This window comes from Chenopodium album, chromosome 4 (assembly GCF_948465745.1).
Source record: "Chenopodium album chromosome 4, dcCheAlbu1.1, whole genome shotgun sequence".
NCBI classification, from domain to species: domain Eukaryota; kingdom Viridiplantae; phylum Streptophyta; class Magnoliopsida; order Caryophyllales; family Amaranthaceae; genus Chenopodium; species Chenopodium album.
The window spans coordinates 72,080,372-72,085,636 of record NC_137837.1 but is presented as its reverse complement, the minus strand read 5'-3'; the positions used below and the strand labels follow the sequence as shown (position 1 = coordinate 72,085,636).

The 5,265-nt window shown below is 39.3% G+C and overlaps 1 non-coding gene across 1 annotated transcript; it reads right to left on the bottom strand.

Annotated features, from left to right (window-relative positions):
• Positions 1-3,102: 3,102 nt before the first annotated feature.
• Positions 3,103-3,209, bottom strand: LOC145629805 (small nucleolar RNA R71). The gene has a single exon (XR_014111944.1). It is a non-coding gene; the product is annotated as a small nucleolar RNA R71 (small nucleolar RNA).
• Positions 3,210-5,265: the final 2,056 nt, after the last annotated feature.

Genomic DNA, 5,265 nt, shown 5'->3' with positions numbered 1-5,265 from the left:
GAGCAGATACCCACCTAAATTTCCGTTCTCTTTATTCCGTTTCAAGTTACTAACTTGACCGTCGGAGGCGGAGCTCCAACCACCCGGAGTCTCCGTTATTTTGCAGGTACAGCTCAGCTGGATCAGAATTCGTGACGTAACTCTCCCGAGGGACAAAAAACACCCAAAACATTTGGCGCCGTCTGTGGGGAGAGTACCTCGAAGATGGTTCAAGAGTCTGTGCCACCTCCTAACCGTCTGGGCGATGACCTAGAAGTCTTTACAGACCATGAGGATGAAGATCCTCTTGTCGAAACCTTTACAGCCGATGACGGCTCTCTCATAACCAAGCGCATCCGGCCCAGAGACACTCTGGAGCGGGGTGCCTCCCAGGCGTGTAAAAGCCGACCCTCTGGGCAGTCGGAAGGGGAAACCCAAACAGCCGCTGGATCAGCACCTGTCACCCAAGACGAACTCATGAGATTCATGACAAGTTTCAAGGGTGAAATTAAAGAGCTGATCACCCAAAGCCGGGCTGGCCCAAGTAAAGGTTAGTCGGCGAAGAAGACTGCTCCAGAGAAGGGGAAGTCAGTTAGAGATCGGCAGCCCACTCCTCATCCAAAGGAGAAGGCAGCTGGGACCATTGATTGGTAAAAAATTCTCCTTCCTAAGAGGAACAACAACAACACCCGCCGGACTCAGCAGCCGGTGGGAAGCAAAAAATCAATTCTCGATGCCCGGGAAATCATCAACCGGAAGAGAAACCAATCGCTGTCTGAGTCGGCTTCAACGTCGAACTTTCCAGACAGTTTCAACAATATTTCTGCAGGGAGTGTGCCCTCCTTGCATGAGAGCCAGACAGGCGGTAATACCGTCCATTTTGGCCCTCATATGATTGGAGCTGTACCGTACGTGCCTACCTAGGCTTACGGACAGTATCCTCCTCACTTTATGCAGTCGGCTCTCTTTGGAGGTCAGGCGACATATCCAAATGTCCAGCCATTGGACTGTGATATGTCTATTTTATATAGTATTTTACCCCCGTCCCTTGGTCATAATTAGTAGTGTTTTTGGCCCTTTAGGGCCACTTTTATTACTAATATGTGTTTTCTAGTGTTTTCGTAGTTTTGGTTAAGTTTTGCAGGGAATTGCACCTTTGGAGCATTTTCCCGGGATTTTTATGAAGCGACTACGAGCATTGGAGGAACACGACCATTTTTAGAGCCCAAGGCCGGCTAGAGCCATCGAGCCGGTGATTAAGGGCTCGGTTATTTGGATCACGAGGTAATTGGACCACGTATTCGAGACCCGAGAGGAAATATGGATTGGGCCGAGAAATCTAGCCCTAATCGAAGTCCAAACCTTGAAGATGAAGTCGGGCCCGATCGGGCAAGCATACGCCCGATCGGGCGAGCTACGCGCATGCCAGCTATCAAGATGAAGGCGCGCCCGATCGGGTGAGCGTAGGCTCGATCGGGTGCAGCACTGAAGGATGGGCATAGGAAAAAAGGCGGGCCCGATCGGGCGCCCCCTTCGCCCGATCGGGCGCGTGTTTTGTTAGAACCTGATTAAGCTTTGTTTAATTCGTGTTTTAGGAGAGATATATATTCGTTTTGTACGGTTAATTAATGACCTTCTTTTCTCTTAGACTTTCTCTCTTTACTTAGTATTTTTCTCTCTCTAGAATTCTCTCTAAACTCTTGTTCTTAATTCCTTCATTAATTCCATATTTGTTTTGGTACAATTTCTTCCCTCTTTAATTTCAGCTATTTTAATTATTTTCTTGTTTATGTTTTTAATTGTTTATTTGATTGGATTAGTTATGATTATTAGTGAGTAGTTTAATTCTAGGGTTTATGGGGATCCATAATTAATATGAAGGGATAGTTTGTTATTATTGATTGTTGATATTGCATGATAATTTCCTATTGAATTGTTTTAATTCTTTGCAATTAGATTATGAATCGAGCAGATGTAATTTGATTGTGAATGTTTAGCAATATTGAATTGATGAATCGAGCAGATGTTGATTTAATATTAAAGGCTATTTTTAATAGGAACTTAGGTCTAATAAATTGCGAGAGCCTGTTAGATCTATGTTGGTTAATAAATTGCGAGAGCCTGTTAATCATGTTATCTATGCATTGTTGATTATTAATTACTTCGTTCTATCCCGGAATATTAATTATTGGTGAACCTGTGACCCTAGGTTTCCTTATTATTGATTCTTTTCTCCCTAAACTCATCCTTCGTTGTATAGAAATCATATTTAAAATATTGGTTACTTAGATAATCTGGATTATATTAATTAATTAGAATTAAAAAGACTTGTTTCCCTGTGGAGATCGACCCTACTTCCCTATCTACTTTAGTTAGTGAATTAGGTAATTATTTTTGATTAGGGGATACGACTTTACCTTGTCAAAATTTGGCGCCGTTGCCGAGGAAACGGTTTTATTTTTATTTTCTAATTATATTTTTGTAGTCTAGATTATCCCCCCTTTTTGCCTCAGAGAACATTAGTTCTTTGAGGCAAATCTCATATTTATCTTTAGTTCTTTGTTTATGCCGAGGTGTTCTAGATCAAGTGACATCCCTTTTGATCCTGAGATCGAGCGTTCTTTTCATAGGCAAAGGAGACTCTATACACAAATTCTGGCGGGTTCTGAGGAGGACAACGATCAAAGAGATCCTCCCACTGATTCTGGTGATACAGATATTCCTTCAGATTCAAAATCAGAGATGACAGCCCAGAAGAAACTCAGTGATTATTCGCAACCGAAGCTCACAGATTTCCCGCACCTTACTCCTACTCCGGCTCTAGATGGAGTTCAATTTGAGATCAAGCCCCAATTTATCACTATGATAGAGAGGAAGCAGTTCAGCGGAGCTAAGGGTAAAGATCCTAATCTTCACATCGCAGATTTCTGCCAATATTGTATCACCATTAGACAAGCCGGGGTTACGCAGGACCAAATCAGGGAGATTCTTTTTTCCTTTTCTTTATGTGGCAAAGCAAAATTATGGTTTAATGGTTTGAATAGAACTGCACTTGGTATTACTGACTGGGAAACTCTTGCTTTGAACTTTTATAATAAATATTATCCTGCAGAGAGAACAGCGGTACTAAGAAGTGCTATTCAGAACTTCGCTCAAGAGGCCGACGAAACATTATATGAGGCTTGGGAGAGGTTCAAGGATCTACAGAGAGAGTGTCCCCACCACAATCTAGCACAATGGCAATTGATCCAAGCATTCTATAATGGACTTGGAAATTCTTCCAGATCAGTACTAGATTCGGCAGCTAGTGGGAGGTTTATGAATTTAAACGTGGATGATGCAGGACAGGTTATCGAAGACACGGCAATACACAATTCCCAGTATGGGAATCCGAGGGGGTTTGCAAATAAGGGAAAACATAATGTCGATTCTGTATCCTTTTTGCAAGCTCAATTAACTTCTATTTGTCAAAAATTAGATAATCTTACTGCTACTCCTAACTCTGTAGCTAATGTTTCTGCTGTTGCTAACCATGAAGCTTTTTGTGAAAATTGTGGAATTGTAGGTCATTGGGAGCAAGATTGTAGGAGCTCTATGGAACAAGTTAATGCCTTTCAAACCTATAGGCAAAATAACCCCTATTCCAATTCCTACAATGCCGGTTATAAAAATCATCCTTATCTTTCATACCGGAGTACCAATGTACAAAACCCTCCACCTCCACAACAACCACAACAACAACCCTCACCACAGCAAAAATATTACCATCCAAATGCCGGACAGAAAATCCAAGCATCACCCTCATCATCTTCCGACCCTGCTGTAGACACCTAAAAATGTCTCCCCAAAACCAAACCCGATGATGAACAACCTTTCACCGCCATTATTGGTCGGGTTGAGTATTTAATTTTTGGAGTGCTTAAATCCATATTTCCATTTCATAAACCAACCCAATTCTTAGCCCATTTCCCCAAACCATAACTCATTTTCCTCTTTTTGTGCCTTTAAACCCAAAATAATTCATTTCGTGTCCTTTAAAATCAATCATTTCGTGTCCTTTTTATAAAAACGTTTATTCCAGTTTATTTTGGTCCATAATCAGGGTCTAATGATTGAATATTTGGATGGGGCTTTAAAATAGCTTTCCAACGATATATTATAAGCCCAAATCCGAGTTATAACGAATAAGTTATGGCAAAATATTAAACTAGCCCAAACCGAACCTAAGCCCACCTTACCTACGACCCAATGATCATGTGGAGGGTCCAAATTATTTAATCCCATTCCTAAACCAATTAGTATTAATTGGAAGCTTCTATAAGTTTCTAAAAGATCTTAATTATCCTTTTTGAAAAGATAAGATTAAATAGTTTGAAATTGAATAAAACTCCTTTTTTTTGAAAATCCTGTTTATATCCGAATTGAAAGACGTTCAAAGATAGACAGATATTATTTTCGTGTATTATAGTTTGTATCCAAATTTTATATGGTTGGATAGCCCTTGAAATTATCTTTCCAATGATATATTATAATATCAATTCCGAGCTATAACGGAAAAGATATGAATAAAATGTCAAACTCTATCCAAAACTGAAACCGTCTCACTATTTCGGCTATATCTTTTGTTCTACAAAATATTTTAATCTGATTTCAATTGGATTAGGAATTAGACTTCAAGAGCTTTCCAACCATATCTTATTCATCTTATTCCGATTTCTGGTTCAAAAGATATGATAAAAACAAAAACCGCAAAAACTGTTGTCTATCGCAAGCGTTTTATCCGATTCGAATTCTTATCTTTTCTTGATTCGACCCCTCTTTCCCCCTTATAAATAGAGGTCATATCTCCCCTTTTTTATTCATCAACAAGCTTGATCATCAAATCCTTCTCTCTTTCTCTCTTTACACCAAAAATCATTCTCTTCTCTCTCACACATATTCTAAGCCTTAAACCTATATTTCTAATTCTATCATTTCTTCCTTAAGCACTCCAAGGAGTTCATACAATACCCAAAGTTCTATACTTAAACCAAGGCGTGAAAGGTATAATTGACTGAGGGTTTGGACCAAATCAACTCTACTTTAATTTAATTTCCATTTACTTTATATTTTTATTGAAGTTACTAACAGTTTATTCATGATGTAGCAATTTAAAGGAACGCGCGGAATGTGAGTAATTAATTAATTTAATTACTCTTATTTTATTTTTAATATTGCTAGTATCATGATTAGGGTTGTTATTATTATTATTTGATTTGGCTAACACTATTATTGTTAAATTGCTTC